The sequence below is a fragment of the Nycticebus coucang genome, chromosome 16 (assembly GCF_027406575.1).
Source record: "Nycticebus coucang isolate mNycCou1 chromosome 16, mNycCou1.pri, whole genome shotgun sequence".
NCBI lineage: Eukaryota > Metazoa > Chordata > Mammalia > Primates > Lorisidae > Nycticebus > Nycticebus coucang.
The window spans coordinates 56,758,515-56,775,701 of record NC_069795.1 but is presented as its reverse complement, the minus strand read 5'-3'; positions in this window follow the sequence as shown (position 1 = coordinate 56,775,701).

The window sequence follows — 17,187 nt, the reverse complement described above, 5'->3', positions numbered from 1 at the left end:
AGCCCTGCAAATTATGACACTGACAGTGACAGCAATGATTACTATTTTAGAAAAACAAACAAAGCTAAGCACTTGCACAGACTCCAGATTGGGAAGTATTGTTCTCCTCATCCCTCTCACCCTCAGCCCTCCAGACCCACCAGTCATGGCCAGTGCAGAATACTGTCCACTGCCTCCAGGGCAGTCTCTGACACAAGCCACATCACTTCCATTTAAACCTCCAATGGCCCCAAAGCCCATATAAGTCAATGCCCTATGGACCATGAAGTTGACCCTCTGAAACTCATCTGTCAAAATATTGGAGATAGGTCAAGGACAGGCTTGGAGCAATTCCACTGGACACCTTCTATGTCTCCTTGCAGAGATTACTGCCTGTTTTGGAAAGTTTAAGACACTTGGGTGTGGGTGGAGGGATTAGACCCCAAGGGGCATGGCGGAGGGACGAGAGATAGTGGCTGGAATGAGATGTGAGGGGGGTTGAGGGGGCAATGTGGAGGGGGTAGGTCCTGTTTCCCATAGACCTTCTGCTCTGCTGAGTTGTCTGTGATGTTTGAGGTCAGAGCTAAATCAGAACAGCAGAACAAATGAGCACAGCCTGTTTTCTGCCCTTTTCCTGGGCAGCGCTCAGCCTCTCATTTAACAAATGTTGAACAAATATTTAAAGAACAAAGTTTTAAAGGGTACTGAACCATCGAACTGCAGGGCTAGTCTGGCTTTACTCATCTCTTCTTCTCCCTTCTCCGTCTTTTCTTTCATACCACCCTTTTCCCAGTTCCTACAAAATGTTACCTAATGGAGGTCTTCTCAAAGGCTATTATTTCCTCTGCCTAGAGAGTGCTTTCATTCCCCTATATTTGTGGTCCCATCAGCTGTGGCCACAGTGACAGATTTAGATGGAAAGGAGGGGTTGTCTCATAGGAATGGCAGGTATGAGGCAAAATGGATTTCTTGCTAACCCCAAAAGAAAACCTCTAAGTTTTCAGAAAAAGTATAAAAAATACAAGGCTAGGCACAGTAGCTCTCGCTTGTAATTCCAGCACTTTGGGAGGCCAAGGCAGGAAGATGGCTTAAGGTTAAGAGTTTAAGGTCAGCCTAGGCAACATAGCAAGCCTCCATCATTATAAAAGACTTTTTTTTTTTAATTACCTGGGCATGATAGTGCTCCCGTAGTCCCAGCTACTCAAGAAGCTGAGGCAGGAGGGTCACTTGAGCTCAGCACTTCACCACGCAGTGATCTATGATCATGCCACTGTACTCCAGTCTGGGTGACAGAGCAAGAGCCTGTTTCTAAAAAGAAAGAAAGAAAGTGAAAGAAAGAACAAGAAGGAAATACGACAGAGTCCGAGTTCTCACTATGAGACATCTCCTTGGAGGTCTGTACCCCTCAGGTATGGGGAAAGAAAGACAGAAAGGCAGGAAAGAAAGAAAGAAAGAAAGAAAGAAAGAAAGAAAGAAAGGAAGGAAGGAAGGAAGGAAGGAAGGAAGGAAGGAAGGAAGGAAGGAAGGAAGGAAGGAAGGAAGGAAGGAAGGAAGGAAGGAAGGGAAAGGAAGGAAGAACAGGAAGGAAATACAACAGAGTTCAAGTTCTCATTATGGGACACCTCCTTGGAGGTCTGTACCCCTCAGGTATGGGGATTGCATCTTCCCCATTCTTTCCACACCCTGCCACTCCCAGCAGGGGCTGAGAGCCCAGGCTGAAGAGTCAGCCCCATGTGGGATTCTTCACTTAATCACTTAACGATTGAGTCCCTGGGCATGGTATTTTTTGGTTGGTTAGTTGGTTGGCTTTAGGGGGTTGTTTTGTTTTCATTTTTATTTTTGTATGTCTTAAATTAATTTCTGTACCTGGTCCCTCATATGGAAATTGTGATAATAATAGTATAATACCAACTATAGAGCTGGTAGGATTAAATGAGATAATCAATTACCTGCACCATAATTGCATAAAACATTTTTATTGTTAATACTGTGTCTGACACTTGGTATTATTTTGAACCACTCAACCCAAAAAGCATGTAATAAATGTTCCTTGCATTGAACTGAATGCTGAATCCCAACACTAAGCTCCCATCACTGCACCTTCACCTCTCTCTAACCGCACCCACTCTGATCTGAAGGGAAGAATGAAAAGAGCAATCCAAATTCTCCATTCCCAGATCCCATCAAGTATTTTGAATTGCAAAGGAAAGCAAGAAATTTTCTGATAGAATACTTTACTGTATTTTCTTGAAAGACTTTTAAAATATTCATCTGTGCTACTTAGTAAAAGAGGGCCGGTTTGCTAAGCAGGTAAAAGATATTATGAGCCAAGGAAGAGTGTCAGTTCATGGGGATTTATTGTGTGGAGTTCCTGGGGCCCCAGGGTCGTGATGTTGGCATTTAAACGTTAGCAAGAATAGCGCTGAAAGGAAAGCTGACATATATAAGAATGAGTGGGCCCTGGTGCTGCCTTTTTTTGTTCTTTCAGAAAGATCATAGCTTATTAATGGGCACTACTTCTAATTCTTCCTCAGCGGCTGCCACATCAGTCTGAACACACCATCCTTCAGTCCTCTGGATGGTTTATTTGTTTATAATGAAATGAACTTTAACAGAATTCAGAATGTTTGTCTGTGAACAGCTCGGTCTCTTGAAATTATGACTCCCTCCCTCCCTTCCTCTTTCTCTCCCTCCCTCCCAGTGTCTGTTATTAAAACAAACATTGAGTAAGCTTTGGAATGTTATAGATGCTCATTATAAAGAAAAGAGGGGACCAGCAGCTTCTTAAAGTTGTCCTTGCTGTTTGAATTATGACTACTTCCATCTCTCAAGTTCTTCTATACCTTAATGCACTAAAAAGAATTAAATTTGTAGGAAGCAAATGTTCCTATCAAGGCAGTAATACTATGTATTTAAGGGCATCTATATTTACTGGAATATTTTCATCCTAACAAGAGAAATGAGGGGAGCACACAAAGAAGGAATGGCCCACGAGGGTACACAATGGAGAGGCAGAGAGGAGGGCGCTAAGTATAAATGTCCCGCTCTTCAGAATTTCACCTTGTCCCCACTTCTCTAAGTTATTATAAAATATTCCACATTCCCCAAGCATGGCTTATATTTCCAATGAACATTTGTCCAAAGTGGAATTCTTTCTTACCCTTGAAACAGATTTCACCTTCTCAAAGCAAATGTTTCAGATTCCCTCCATCAGAAATTATCTGTGTTCCCTGTCTCCTTTCATACTTGGTGGTAATATCTCTGTTGTTAACAGCTTATTACATGAGTCTTTGTCCTAATGTTAATTAGACCTTCATCCATTTCCCCTTCTAAATGGTGACACCTCAGGAGCAGTAGCTCATGAACTGTGTATCTCCCACTGGGGCTAGGCTAGTGCTGTGTACATAGTAAGGGCTTAATAAATGTTTACAGATCTGAAATAAAAACGTGTCTTCCCCTGGCCTGAGTAAATCTTCAGTAGCAATTCCTCCATAGAAAGCCAAGATGAAGAGTTTTTTAGCTTGAGTCATTTGCGGGATTGCTTTGGCCTTGATGAGTTTTCTTTGACAGAATAAAAAAATGTAACCCAAATGCTCTCTCCTGTGATAAGAGTCATAATTTCAAGAGACTGAGCTGTTCACAGACAAACATTCTGAATTCTGTGCTATGTTCTGAGTCAATTAGAAGCAATTGGATTTATGAATTTTTAATTTTCCTGATTGATTTTCTATTTAGTTTCTCCTGAATAAGTACTTAAAAATCTTTCCATAACATTCACCCTTTTCGTTGATTTCTAGCCCCGGAGAACCAACCTTTCAGCAATTATACAAGCCCTTCACACAAAATTTTTTTTTTTTTTGCATTCCACTTCTTTTAAAGTAGTTTATTGAAATCCTCTCCAGATAAAAACCTTGAAACCATTGAGCAGATCACTGTTCAGAACCACATTAATTTTTCTATTTTTTTCCTTAAAAGAAATGACTAGTGGACAGCTTAGAATAGCAATGAGCTATGGTATTTATCTATAATACATTTTTCATGATGAATAACTAATTTATTCAAAATCCCATTACTTGAATATTTCAATCAAGGTAGAATGAGGTCTCTGATCTGGGTCTTGGTTAATTTAGAAATGGCCTCCCTTCCTGGGGACATTCAGAGCCGCTGAGGCCAGCTGGTGTTGGGGCTTGAATTTGAACACTGCAAGGCTAGGTGCTTGAGCAATAGCTTTTGAATTGCTCGCTAGGTGCTTGAGCAATAGCTTTTGAATTGCTCGTTTAAAACAGCCTGCGAGGTCTGGGGCCTTGCCCACCACCATTTTTTTCCAGAGATTTTATCACCTGTCTCAAAGATTGTCTCCCTGTCCTAAACGGTGCTAAGACAGTCTTGAATGGCTTCATGTCTACTGAAAGCTGAACTTCATCAGCACGTAGAGCTGTTGTGCTACGAAGGGCTCAGACTTTGGAAACCTCTTTGAACATAGTTCCTAAGAATCCTCTTTTTAACTGTAACCTCTCCTGACTTGCCCCTGGCCCTGAGAAGCCCACTGCTTCCTTATTCACAGCAAAAGCAAATCATAGAGTCCTGGTGCTGGCCAAGTTCTTCAAGAGCACCTGCTCAGGGTGTGTAGTCTAGAGATGCTTTCCTCAAGTGGACAACACACAGAAGCTCCACAAGAAAGAACAGAGCTACTTTAACTGAAGGGCGTGTCCGCTCCAATCCACTGATCTACTCATGGATTACAGAATGGGTAACCCACACACTTGGGGTTTTGAATAGACTGGATTAACAGACATAGGCTTTCGTTCCTATGGGTAAATGCAGAGCCTCAGCCCCAGCAAAATCCCCCTTCTCTGCCTTATCTCCCCAAATCTTTGTAGAAAGCTCTGGAGAACTGCTCACCTATGATCATGGATGAAATTGGTCAGCTTCCTCACCAATGTGCTGCCTCCAGCCTATTCCCATAGCTCCCTGCCCTTGTTGCCTTCCCTCTATGCAAGGTGGAGTCCATGCTCCTAGACCTGACAGGCACTGTGCCTAGGTTGCCGGGCACATCTGCACTGCGGCCAGTACCTCTGCCAAGGCCCTGGGGGTGGGAGACCCTGAGGCTGACTGCCCTCTCTCATGCATTCCATTCTGCTAAAAAGTTACCAGAGCAAGAGTGAGTCATGGAAACGTAGCTTTTTTTGTATCTGCTCACAGCCTTCTCTCTCCCTGTGAGGCATCATTGAGTCAGTAGGAGGTGGGGTGTGGACCAGCCTGGGTCACTCTGGACTAAGGCTTTGGTCCTAGACTGGGCTTGTGAGGTGGATTTCTTCCAGCTGCTAAATGAATTCTGTGCTCAGGCACTTCAGTTTCTCAGACAAACTATTTCTCCCAGCAGTCAGTGAGATGCACAGCGGAGGATAAGACTCAGGCATCTCCTCCGGCCTCTTCCTTCCGACCCCTCTATTCACTTCTGCCCCCAAATACAGAGTAGGAAAACAAAAATTTTAAGAAACTTAATTTAAATCTGATTGAGCTTTACCAACATGAGAAATCAGAGTATTTTGCAAGATGTTATTTCTAAAAAATGAAAATTGAATTTACTATGGCTGAGAATCAGGCAACAAGAACTGAAATCTGAGTGATTAATTTAAAATTTTGGTCAAGCAAACCAATCCCATTGCATGAGCTGAAGAGAGTACAAGGTTATATAACTAGTCACTAGGAAGTAAGGCCCCTCCACACACACATCCCTAAACCAAAGAGGGATCCCTCTCCCCATTCCCATTTCTCCCCTCAGGACTGTTCAGGGCTTTGCTGCACAGAGGGTGGTCTACAGACCAGCAACATCGGCATCTTCAAGAGGCTTGTTAGTCATTCAGAGTCCCAGGCCCCACTGACGACCTGATGGATCTGAATCTGCATTTTAACAACGTAGGAAATTCACATACACATTCCAGATGTGAAGCACTGTTCCAGAGTTTGTCACTGCTTACAGGTATAGAAAATATGTTTCACATCTTCCAGCATTCACATGTGGATGAGGGAAAGGAAGAAAGATGTCTTGGGGAACTTGGAGAGGCATCAAGAGAAAAAGTGATAAAGGAGGATGCTGGGATGTTAGAAAGAAAAAAAAACTTCATACTTCTCAGTTTTGCCAAAAATTGGCTCTGGGCAGCAGCTTTGATAGATGCAGCCAAGAGAAACATCATCCAACTGTATAATTTTAAACAGGAACTGCGGCGTTTTCTCCAAGTCCACTGCGAGGCTGAGATCAGGGCAGCTGGCCTGGTGCTCCAGGCCCTCGACCTGCCCATCCCCAACAGATGGTAGTCCCGGAAGCACTGTTGACCACTTTGACAAGTGGCTTGGGAAAGACTAAGAAATATTCACCACTGCTTTTTCTCTTAAACGGAATCAGAAAATGCTCTGACAACAATGTTCAAGACATGTAGGTGGGGGAAGAAAATCCTAACTTTAGTAAGTCCCAATGATACATCCAGAGTTTCTGTCTGTTTATATCCTCCTTATGCTAAGGCATTTCAGTATCTGCAGAACAGAAGTAGCCAAGTACCTGGCTTTTTGCAAAATAATGCTACTTCATTCGCAGAAGATGGGTGAGGCTCAGTAACTACAGTGCCTGAGAACAGACACATCTCTTCCCTGGGCCCGGCACTCACATTCTGGGACATGTTTCCGACTGATGAATTTCTCACTGGGAAAGCACCGGGTAATGGCACTGCAGGGATGGGGGTGAAGCGTGCAGCAACACGCCTTTGCTGTGCCTTCTCTGCCTCACACTTTGTCCGGTGATGAAATCCACCAGGCACAAAGTGCAGCTGCACAGACCCCCTGCGCTCACACCATGTTCTGAGTAACTGCCACAGCCTGGGATCATTATCTTCCCCTCTCAGAGAATCTGCCTTGGTGACCCAGGAAATCTAGGGCTTGCAGCCAGACACTGCTGTGGGCGTTGGGCCTCCGGTTGGCCAAACAGCCGCAGATGACAGTACAGAATTAGAAGTGGAGTCAGGGCACTGCAACTCACTCACACTCTCGGGGCTCTGGAGACAGGCTGCTATTAATCACTCCGACCACATCCATCAGGCAGCTCTCCCTCAGCCACGGCTCATAGTCAGAGAGGCACAGAAGGCGGGTGTCTCCCGATAAATCAAATCCAACAGTTCGATGATAAGGATGACACAGGTGAATGAGGGACAAAAGTGTACAGTTGTAGCCATGAGTCCATGCTGTTAAAGTGGAGGAAGGCAGTTTCTGCTGGCTGGCGATCAAGAGCCAGAGACTATTAGGACGCTTCTCCTCTCCCCTTCTCTCTTTTTCTCTCCCTCCATCTATCTTTCTCTATATAAATATAATCTTATTAAGCCTCCACCATAGTCCCTGTGAAGAAGTTAGTATTGTTCCTATTTTCAGATAGGGAGACTAAAGCTCAGCAAGGTTAAGAAATGTGTCTAAGGTTGCATAGTTTGGTAAGTAATGAGGCCAGTATGGGATCTCAGGTCTAGGATGATACACGCAGCAGAAAGAATTAGTAGAAAGAGAGAGAAACAGTAGGAAACTCAGTCAGAGGGACAAAGAGAATATGAAAAGAGAAAAAGGAAAGACGGAGGGAAAAAGCGTTTGGAAAAACAAGAGGGCGAGACCAGGAGCAGAAAGCAAGCTGCTTTTACAACCAGAATCCCTGCCTGGGGCCCAGCTCTGCCACAGGCAGGCTAGTAACTTGGTACAAATCACATCACCACAGTTTCTTAATCTGTGAAATGAGGTTAGTAAGAGCCAGCCATCCGCTTCACTGGTTTGTTTTCAGGAACAAATAAAAACCTATGTGAAAAGTTCTGTAAAATTGAAAGTGCTGAATTAATGGAAGCGATTCAGATTCATTGGTGTTTAGGGAAGCTCTATCTATATCTCAAGTGTGTAGATGCGTGAGAATCAAATGTCCAGGCCTCAGGATAAAGTGAACTAGGACATCTGCTAAGCAGTGAAGGAAACTTGAGGGCCCCTGGTAGGGAGCGGTGAACCTCCTGATTCTGCTCGGTGGCTCTGGGCAGAGGCAGCAGAGAGCTGAGCCTGTCGGTCATTTTGCCACTGAGGACTGGGAGAGTGGACATCCCTTCTCCCAAATCCTGAAAGAGAAGCTACAGCAACCACCCCCATTCTTCCTGGGCCAGGAGACTTGTCACTAAGTTGTCCAGAGCTGGTGTTTTATTCTTTCATTAAGCCTGGGAAGAGAGCAAGAAGTGAAGATGTGAATGCTTTCCAGGCTGGAGATCTGGGCAGGAAGAGACAGGATCCTTGTGGGGATCCAAGCAAGGGACCAATGTGCCTCAAGTCAGAAACTGAGGGGAGGAAGGCTGAAGGAGCTTCCAGTGAAATAAACACAAGAATGAAGAAACCAGAATCCCGGGAGAGGGGGATAAGTTAATTAAGGAAGCTTCGCTTACATTTCTGTCCAAGGCAGAGTGCTGGAAAGGAGAAAGAATAATTTATGTCATTTCTTTGAAGTGAACACCATGTAGGAATTTCTGAGCCTGGAGGTTCAGGCCTGCCCTGGAAATAATGATAGATTAGGTGGATTAACATTGCCCACCGAAGAAGACAGCAAAGCTGCATTGGCCAATGTCTACCTTTTTACAGTGTCCGTCAAGATCCCTGATAGTTTCAGTGGCATGACCAGGAAGATACTAGAGGAAAGATGGGACAGAACGGAGGAGAAAGGCCCCAACCTGAAGATGTGCTCCCAAGAGGACAGAAAACCTGTCCTTCCTTCCCGTTCCCAAGGATGGCCTAAGTGGGCTGAATGGCATCCCAGAAAGCCACCTCCTAATCCCTGAAACCTGTTAATGATAGATGAGGAAAAGGTCTTTGCACGCATTCTTAAGTTAAGGATCTTGAGAAGAGGATCTCACCCTGGATTATCCAGGCGAGCCCTAGATGCCATCACAAGTGGCCTTTAAAGAGCGAGGCAGAGGGAGATGAGACGGGCACGTGGAGAAGGGGAGGTGAGGGTGGAGGCAGAGCCTGCAGGAAAGTCCTGCAGCTGCCAGCGGCTGAAAGGGACAAGGCAGAATTGTCACCTGGAGCCTCTGCAGGGAGTGTAGCCCTGCAGATTTCAGACTTCTAGCCTCCAGAACTGGGAGACCATCGATTTCTGTTGTTTTAAGCCACTGACCAGGGGTCCTCAAACTGCAGCCCGCAGGCCACATGAGGCAGTATGGTTGTATTTGTTCCCATTTTGTTTTTTTACTTCAAAATAAGATATGTGCAGTGTGCATAGGAATTTGTTCATAGTTCTTTTTTTAAACTATAGTCTGGCCCTCTAACTGTGTGAGGGACAGTGAACTGGCCCCCTGTTTAAAAAGTTTGAGGACGCCTGCTAAGCTTATGGTAATTGGTTACAGCAGCCACTGGGAACCAGCACAGGGGGTCATGGGAGGAAGTTGCCCAGTGACAGAAGCAACTCTGAGCGTCCTGTTTCCTTAGGCAGGAGTGGATCCATTCATTAGATCCAGGAAGGCAGTGGTGTGGCTTGGCACCTGCTCCACGCAGAGTTTCAGAGGGAAGGGAAACCACAGTGCCTACTCTGGAACACGGTGCTGGCTGGCAGCAGGAGCCAGGGGAGACAGGTGAGTGCAGTGCCCCTACATATAAGGAAATATAGACGTAAACTATAGATGTGCAGCTAGGATGTCATAACCCCCAACAACCGTGTGTGTCGGAAACTGAAGATCAGAAAGTTAAATATTACAGGGGTTGGTCAGACCTGAATTCTATCCCAGCCCCACGGCCCTGTTGCTGTGTGACCCACACTCCCTGACTCGGGTTTCCTTGTCTGTGAAAACGAAATTATAAAACCTACCTTACCGGTTTGTTGGTGTAATGTTTAAAGCACTTCACAGAGCACCTGGCGTTTAGGAAATGGCCACTGCTAGCATTGGCAAGATCACAGGGCTGGTAAGACAGGCCTGTCCAACTTGGGAGCTGTGATCCTTCTGGAGCCTGAGGCGGAGAGGCTGACTCACCATGCAGGGGTCAAGCTGTCTATGGAAAGGTGCTGTTTCAACTGACTGCACACACTGGATTCGTGCAGGAAATTGCCTGCCATGCACAAACACTTGCTTCTCCCTTTCTCCCCAGGTTACAAGAACTAGAAACCTACACACTGCATTTCTCAGACGCCTCTGGAGGGTTCCAGTTCAGATTCTCTCCATGAAGGGCACTCACAGGAGAGCAGAAGGCAGGTAGGGAGATTCGTTTTCAGTGGGACAGAATGCAGTGCCCAATCTCTGGGTACTCTCCTCAAGTCCCACTTTTTTTTTTTTTTTTTGCAGTTTTTGGCCAGTGCTGGGTTTGAACCCGCCACTTCTGGCATAGGGGGCTGGTGCCCCACTCCTTTGAGCCACAGGCACCTCCCCCCTCCCTTTTTTTAAGAGACAGAGTCTCACTTTATCACCCTTAGTAGAGTACTGTGGCCTCACAGCTCACAGCAGCCTCCAACTCCTGGGCTTAGGCGATTCTCTTGCCTCAGCCTCCCGAGTAGATGGGACTACAGGTGCCCGCCACAACACCTGGCTATTTTTTTGTTGCAGTTTGGCCGGGGCCAGGTTTGAACCAGCCACCCTCGGTATATGGGGTCAGCACCCTACCCACTGAGCCACAGACACCGCCTTCAATTCCCACTTTGGTTACCTTCCTTACAACTTGGAGTGTCATTCCTATATTAAATCCCCCTTGCTTGAAATACCTGCAGTGATTTTCCTTTTCTTGACTGAATCTGTCAGTACATCCGCACTCTGCAGAGGAACAGGACCTGTAGCAGAGACACTTGAGTGGCCCCAGAAGGCCATCATCCCCAGGAAATGCAGCCTTATATTTTTCAACTAAAGATAAGCCTTGAAATGAAAACACACCAAAGAAAGCTATCATCTTGGCTCAAATACCAGAGGATTATTGATTGTATCAGAGCCTATCCTTGGAAAAAAGTTGTTTTTGTAAATGAGGAAGAGGGAAAGAAAGTGCAAAAGGCACTAGGGCAGGGACAGGAAGCTGAGATGAGAGACAGAGAAAAGAGAGCGATTCCCTCAGCGAGAGGGAAAGACTCCAGTCGGGGAAAAGTGCGCTCAGCCAAGGCAGCTCTACTGTAACTTGACTTTTCTTAATTATTTAAATTGTGTTAAAATATATGTAACATAGAATTTGACACTTTAACCATTTTTAAGTGTGCGTTCAGTACCATTAAGTACATTTACGTTGTCGTACAACCATCATCACCTTCCGTCCCCAGAACTTTTACATTTTCCTAACCTGAAACTCTTCATCATTTATACAGTAACTCTCTATTCCCTCCTCCCCTGACAACCACCATTCTACTGTCTACCCCTATGAATATGACCTGGCTAGGAACCTCATCTGAGTGGACTCAGACAGTATTTGTCCTCTTGCGTTTGGCTTCTCCACGTAGCATTATGTTGTCAAGGCTCCCCCATGTTGCAGCAGGTATCAGAATTTCACTCCTTTTTAGAACTGAATAATACTCTGTTGTATATAGGTATCACATTTTGTTTATCCATTCATCCATTGTGGACACTTGAGTTGGGTTGTTTCTGCCTTTTGAATATTGTGAATAATGCTGTTACCAATATTGGTCTACAAATATCTGTTCAACTCTCAGCTTTCAATTGTTTGGGATAGAAAAATTCTACCTGGAAGTAGCATTGCTGAATCCCATGGTAATTCCAAGTTTAGGCTGTCGGGATGTATTTTCCACAGGGCTTGTATTCCCTGCGTTTTATACTCCCACAAGTGATGCATGGGGGTTCTGGTTTCTCCACATCTTCATCAACACTTGTTATTTTCTGCCTTTTATATAACAGCCGTTCTAATGGATGTCAGTAGTGTCACACTGTAGTTTTGATTTGAATTTCCCTAATGATTAGGGGTGTTGAACGCCTTTCATGCACTTGTTGGCCATTAATATGGAGAATGTAATTTGACTTTTATATGAATTAAAAGGAGAATGAAGAGATTTAAGTCTGTAGAAAGAAAAAAAAAATGTGGCCCCTATATGGGCTTTAGAAACTATGAAAGAAAAATTTTTGTAAGGAGCGTGTGAGATCACATTCCTTACATATATTAGATACAAATGAATGCAGAATGGGACTTCTCTGCCTAGTCAAATAAACTTAATCAGAAAGCAGATTCCAATATAAATTCAACAAGTTGTGAAATAAAATTCATAAAAGCATGTGAATTTCTAGTAAAGAGTGTGTAAAACCCTATAAAAATAACCCCCCCTTATCATCCAGATTGCAAGTACATGCATCTGGGCTTCAGATGATGGAAAGCTGTATTTCAGGCTCCTGGGAGTAGGGAGAAGGGGCCAATGCGAAGGGGACAGAACACAAGTGAAAATAATAAAGAGAGCTGCTCTGCTTACTGGCTTTTCGCTTTCCCGTCACACTTGATGCCCACACAAGTGATACCTGGCACTGTGCAGGAGAGAAGGCTGTCTAGGGGGAGATGGGGAATGATTGCCTGCTCACGTTTGCTAGGAGCATTTGTCCAAAATCAGTGTGTGGGAGGGAGCCTGTCTTCAAACTCAGACACAGAAGAGATCTTTCTTGTTTTCGTGATTCTTTTCCCTCTCCCTTCTCATACTTTCACTCTAAAGTGAGTGTAAATTATTCAAGTATCTGAAACCCAGTGCACCATCATTCTCTGCAGCTTTTATTAAGCTTTGTGCCATTCACAAAAGAATAGCAATGAAGTTCATTAATGATCATGTTACATAGAATCTATATTGCATCAAATTTCTATCTCAATATTTTTGGCAAGAAAAAAAAGAGAGAGAGAGAGAAAAATGCACCAATGAGGGTGGCGCCTGTGGCTCAACGGAGTAGGGTGCCAGCCCCATATGCTGGCCAAAAACTGCAAAAAAAAAATGCACAGTGATAACCACTAACAGAGTGGCGGACATAACAGATGCTCAATATTAGGTGCATGAATGGATCAGTGAATGAACAACTAAAAAACTGAGCTCCTACCACTTCTTCCCTAAATGATTACAATTGTTTTTAATTGTTCTCCTTGCATTCTAGGCTGTCACAAGGCCATGTAACCAGGAGTAACCTCGAACTCCTTGCCGACTCTCTACTTCCTGCCCACTGTCAGGGGTTGTTGTCTGGCCTTCTAACTAAGTCTTTGCTATTTCTTCTCCTCACCACATTCCTTACAACAGCTGAGTCCAGGCCCTGAACAATTGTCATCCTGATTCTTTTAACAGCCTCCTAACTGTCCTCCTTTTTGATAATCTATACATGCACTATAATTCCAACACAGTGGCCTCCCTTTACAGATTGAATGGCATTAGGGATATCGTTTCTAGAATCCTGTATAATAGAAACAGGAGGCATAAATACATGAAGAATATGTTCAATGATGCTCATTATGTCATAATTTGTAATACAAAAATTGGAAATAAACTGAGCATCTACTTATATAGGAATGGTTAAAAATTGTCTATAAAGGGAATATTATGGAACTATGACAAAAAAATTGGTAGACCTATGTAAACTGACATAGAAAGATGTCTGTGATCAGTGTCATTTCTAAAAGAAAAGTTGCAGAGAGAACATAATGGCAATTTGGATAAGACGTGTAAGGATAATAATTATGCAAGAAAGAACTAACACAGCAAGCCTATCTGCTGTCCTTTGAAAGGCCTTATGAGATTGGCCAGTGGGTGGCATCTAATAACTTGAAATTCAGGGGAGTTCCCACCATTCCTAGCTGGTAAGAGTGGCTCACTGTGCCTAAACTGTTTAGATGAACAATATAGTTTATGTTAAATATCTGCTTCCCTTTGAGGGAGTCTGAAATTTTGCTCTGTGCCATTTAGAGGCTGCCCATATGACCAGCCCTCTGGTGAAAATGATGGACATGGAGTCTCTAAAGAGCTTCCCTGGTGGACAACATTTCATATGTACCATAATTCTTTGCTTGGGAATTAAGGACGTGTGTGTGCACTGGCTAGGGAGCCTTGGAATGTGCCTGGTTTCTTCCAGACTTTGTCCCATGCACCTTTTCCCTTTGTTTATCTTGCTGTATATCTTTTCACAGTAATAAATCTTAGCAGTGAGTATAACTATATGCTGAGTCCTTAAGTCCTTCTGGCAAATCAGAGAACCTAGGGACCTCTAACACATGATTACATGGCTATATTTATAATAGGCCATTAAATATGAAATGTCTGATGCTGAATTAAAAGTTTAGTTCATTATATTTCAAACAAGGAGCAGTACAATTAATCAAAGTATGCGCCTAAATTATCAACACAGTTTTGCCATCTAAATGGTAGCTCATTTATGCCAACAGCAAAGCCTGGAGAATGAGTAGCAATGAAATCCATGAAAAGTGCTTTTCACAGCTTATTGAGCATTGAATATTTTTCCTTGCAAGAAGTGGTCCAGAGGCTGGAATAAGTGGTCATCAGTTGGTGCAAGGTCTGGTGAATACAGTGCATGGCAGAGAGTTTCCAAGCCCACCTTCTGTAGTTTGAGCAGCGTTGTTTGTAAACATGTGGTTGAGCCTTGTCTTGCAAGAGAATTGGCCTGTCTCTATTGACCAATCTTGGCTTCTTAATTGCAAGCACCCTCATCATGCAACTGGTTGCAGTAGACAACTGCTGTAATCTATTGGCCAGGTTCATGAAGCTATAGAGGTTAATACCAGCACTGGACCACCAAAAAGAAACCATTAGCTTTTTTTGATGAATGTTCAGATTTGGACTATGTTTTGGCACTTCATCTGTTATGAAAGCAAAGAAGGGGAAATTTGAGATGACTTCTCTTCTGACGCTCATTTAACTCATGCAGAACCCATCTATCCAGCTTCCTTTCCTCTCTGATTTGTTACAATTTGTAGTATAGTAATGTCAGACCTCACTGCTAATTCATGCTGTAGGTTGAGATGGATTTGCTTCCACTACAGCTTTCAGCTCATCATTATCCACCTTGGTCTCAGGTCACCCGTGTGGCTCATTTTCAAGATTAAAATCGCCAGAACAGAAACTCTCAAACCAAGGACATTCTTTGTCTTTATTAGCCACATCCTTCCTAAACACTTCATTGATAATTTGAGTTGTCTGTTGTTTCCATGACAGCACTCATATTCAAAAATAATGCAAACTTTTGACTTTGGTCTCACAAAAATGACCGCCCACCAAAATTTGAAAGCTAATCGCAAGCCAAAACATGCATTTGAAAGAATAAGGAGGTAACTTCACAATAAAAATAAAATAAGAAGTGTCAAACTGAAATGTTGAAGATATCAACTTTCAAAACTTAGGACTTAAGGAAATTGAACATTTCATACTTGATAACCTAGTATTTGCATAGGGAAAAAGTCTGGAACTGTTGAGGATTTTAAATTCTTAGTAGTGGATTGGAATGGTCACCTTCTGACTTACTATGTAATATTTTTTAAGCTATGGAAATACAACTGACTTAGTTTTGTGTGTCTCCTACGATTTGCCATGATGTAATGATGGCTCCCACATCGTGATGAGTTCCCTAGTCCTATCTCATTTTGTGGAACAGCTCCAGCAACTGGCATTGGGCCTGGCACATGGAAGGTGATAGAAATGATGATGCTAATGAAATTTGAAAGAAAAGCAAGCAGATGGGCATAGAGGTGGTGTAGAAATAATCTAAAAGGTAGTATTTACATACTACGCGTCTCCTTTTCTCTCTTGTTTCAGATTTTTAGTACCTTTGATTTTCTAGGGTACTTCAAGCCTTCGAGCCAGTTTTCACCCCCATTGGGAAGAGATAGGAGAAAAGTAAAAATGAGGAACGAAAAGAAGAGAGAGATGAGGATAGAAAAATAACTACAATTTCTTCTCTCCTCTGCCCAGCCAGAGGCAAGCAGCCAGTCCTTTCATTTGACATAGTTTATCCTAAAGAGGACAGAATGTCTTCCTCCTCAAAGGAGTCTCTGTTGCATCCTGACTGCTACATCAACAAAGGACACAGTATATATGGTAGGTAGGGTATCAAAGGAATGTGCAAAACTTTTCAGCTTTCTTCCTTTTGAATGTATAGTTCTGTAAAACTGATGAAACGCCTGGTTTACTCATAGGGTACAATTATGTGAAGATTAATGAAGTCACATGTTCATTCATTGCCTCAGGATATAATAATACAGAGCTGGTGGGTTTTTTTAAATTTCAGCTGTTTCATAAAAGTGAACCATCAGAGATTTAAATTCTGGTGCCAAATTCTGAAGACTTTAAGTGTAGATTTTGAGGAAATATGCGGGAATACTCAACTGCTGTGTGGGATGGGTCCAAGATACTTTGAGTTTTAAATTCAGTCTTAACTTGGAGTCTATAATTCTAGCTGGCACTGGGCCAGAATTTTCTAAATTTCTTCTTGCTTATTCATAGATTAACCATATATTGTATAGACAGACACAAATGGAGATGGCACCCAATTCTGTGCTTCACATATGTGTATGAATTTTGTATCCTCATGTTGCAGCCAATCTGTGAAATATTCCCACTTGAAAATGAATTCATTCGAGTGGTCAGGTTGGCCCTACCCAGCTTCTGAGAATAATTCAGAGGCATCCAAAACCATAATTTAAAAACCATTAAATTCCTCTCGGAGTTACGGTTGCCATGGGCTTCCAGCCATGGCCTTGAATACGTTTTTCTCCTGGTGAGAGATCAGAAACCTGTTTTGCATGCTGAAGCTTTGCAAAAAGGTGAATCCATCTACTCTGGTTACAGAAAGTCAGAGCTGGCTTGACATTTTCATTACTAATAGCCATTTTTCAAAGTACTTTCACACGTTGGTTAGTTGTCATTGGTCATAAGTGGTTGTCAGAACTTGCCCAGGATTCCTCTCGATATTCCCTTGAGATATTCTTATCGTCAAGTGGACACATTTTCTCTATGTGCCATAGCACACATATATAACCCACATGTGGCCAAATACAAAATCTCCTTTCAAATAAGGGTGGCGAAGGAGGGGAGTTGCCTGTGCAGATTTGGACCAGTTTGCCCCTATTTTCACACAGGTGTCACTGATTAATAAGAAGCAGCGCTGGTCCCATATGCCGGAGGCGGCAGGTTCAAACCCAGCCCCGGCCAAATTAAAAAAAAAAAAAAAAAAAAAGCAGCTTAAAGTCAAATACCCGGAT